The sequence below is a fragment of the Penaeus chinensis genome, chromosome 2 (genome assembly GCF_019202785.1).
Source record: "Penaeus chinensis breed Huanghai No. 1 chromosome 2, ASM1920278v2, whole genome shotgun sequence".
Lineage (NCBI taxonomy): Eukaryota > Metazoa > Arthropoda > Malacostraca > Decapoda > Penaeidae > Penaeus > Penaeus chinensis.
Window position 1 is genome coordinate 21,115,895 of NC_061820.1, and position 2,500 is coordinate 21,118,394.

General features: G+C 34.1%; 1 protein-coding gene across 1 annotated transcript in view; it reads left to right on the forward strand.

Moving 5' to 3' along the window:
- LOC125035288 (protein zyg-11 homolog B-like) overlaps window positions 1–2,500 on the forward strand; it is a 42,477-nt gene that overhangs the window by 13,591 nt on the left and 26,386 nt on the right. The gene's annotated exons all lie outside the window — the stretch shown is intronic.

The window sequence follows — 2,500 nt, forward strand, 5'->3', positions numbered from 1 at the left end:
AGTTTAGGATGTGCTAGGAAAACCTCTTCAGTCAGTATGTGCTTGTGGTAAGGACATTAAAGTCACACAGAATTCTACATACCTTGGCAGTGTAATTCATGACTCTGGGTTCAGACCAGAAATCAGTAGATGGATTAGCCAGGCAGCAGGAGCCAGGATCTTGATCTTAATGTCTTATGCAATAGATACTTGTATTGGATCATGGGCCTAGTGGCGGAACTACATGTCCACTCAACAGCTACTCAATAAGGCTGATGTCAGACATATTATTTCATCAGTCCAGGTCTGCCAATGCAGGCCATGTAGTCACATGGCATGTCTCTTTGATTATGATCAAGCTCACAATGTTGCCTGTAGATAAAAATGGCTGGGAATGGAGGGTGTGTATGGCAATGCACCCTCCTCATTATTAGCCCCACTGATTTATTAACCAATTGGATCCGGATGTGCAGCTTGTAGGCTGGGCACACATGAACACTCATGTGCAGTGGTGAGACTCTCTGCATCCTCTTTGCAATGGTATTTCCTCTTTTTTTGCATTAGAGTTTTTAGCTTTTTTGCCATTTTTCCAATGTCTATATTTGTTATTTGATTTGCTTTATCCAAATGGTAATAAACTGTTTTCTTTACATAGAATCCATATCTCTCTAGGTAGTCCATAACCCAATGCAATAATAATAACAATAATTAAGATTTTGTTATTTGTGTTATTTTTATTTTTTCAAATTATTAAATTTTCTGTTATACAACCTGCACAGCCAGGAATAGGATTCTGACTATAGAAATAGTCTCCTCCTTGGAGCCAGTACTCTTCCAGTTATACCTCACAGATTGTACATTCCACACTAGTTTATTGATGGAAATAATGCAGACGAGTCTAATCACCCTTCAAAAGCTTTGTGCACCCATGGCAAGTCATTCCCGTCACCCCAGCCTTCAGCTGAAATGCTCACGATAGCACATTCTTACCACCCTAGCCCACAGCCAGATTTTCCCATGACAGAATGTTCATGTCACCTGCCTGTCAATCCAGACTTTTTTCACAACATGGTTGTCACGTCATCTGGATCCTCAGGGTTAATTAAATTGAATTAAAATCAAGTGGGGGTAAAGTGGGACAGTTTTCAAATTCAAACTCAATATTTAGCTCAATGAAATAATATTCAAAGTTACACATGGAAAAGTTTCATCTTCTTTAGCACTATTACCTTACAATATGAAAGTTGGTAGTCAACTTCATACACCGACTTTGGGTAAAGTTGACCAGTCATTAGATTCATGTTTTCTTAATGCAAGTAGGGAACCATCCAGTTCTTAAACACTTAAAGTACTTGCTAGACTTGAGATAATCAAAAACTAAAATTGTATGTTATGCTAATTAGAATAGAAATTATTACTAAAAAAAAGTTATTCTGTTCATTTTACAAATAGAGTAAAAATAACACATTGCTGTATATGTTGACTAAATTGTCTACTCATTAAATAAAGTTTAAAGCAAATAAATGAATACAGTAAATTAATAAAACAGACACTAATATCATTGTAATAGTACATTGTTTAGATATCAAACTGATGATAAAACACACTGGTTTCTAGAGTTTTGATGTAAAAGTTTCAAGAACTTAATGATGTTGTCCTGTCCAGTAAGGGCTTTGTGTATGCATAAGTGTGTTACAATCCAATGAATATTCTAGCTTATGTAAAGAAATTAGGCTTTGGATGTCGAACGAAGTCTCTATCACTGATAGTCTGAGTTAATGTCACCTTTAAATTGTCACTAACATTGTTTATAGTTTTTTCCTCATGAAAAATAAGAAGATTCAGCCTTTTTTATGTAAGGAAGATGTATGTTTCTTCAATTGAAATCAATAATATTTTTAGTGATTTGATAGAAGTAGACACAGTGGGTTTTTTATCATATTGTGAATAGTATTCGTTATTTTTTATACAAGTGTAAAAACTCCCATAACTTTTAGAGTATTTTTATTTTGATCAACTTTTTTCTGAATAATTTAAGACGTCTCAAAATTATAGGTTTAAAACAGATATAGTATGTCCAAATCTGCAGCAAAAAGAAGTTTAGTTCAACTTTACTCCACTTGACAGTTCAAGAGAAGAGACCCAAAAGTAAACGTTTTCTTCTGTTCCTTACAGGAAGGCTATAGAAGTCCACAACATCAGTTATCAATATGTTTATAGCCTTAATTGACACGTTGATCGTATCAGATTATGAGGTTATTTGCACTTACTAATAATTTTTTTCTATTGAGAGAGTTTACAGATCCAGAGAGATTAACTTGAAAGGAATTATATGTGGTAGTGTACACTATACAAAAAATCAAATGCCTTACATGCTTTTAGATATATTTTGTGCAATGTATTGGAGTATTAGACTATTTCCTTGTGTATTTGCATAGATATCCATGTGGGATATCTATGCAAGAACTTTATAAATTCCTCTTAGATTGTTATTGCTACCATCAGTTTTGTCTTGTTATGT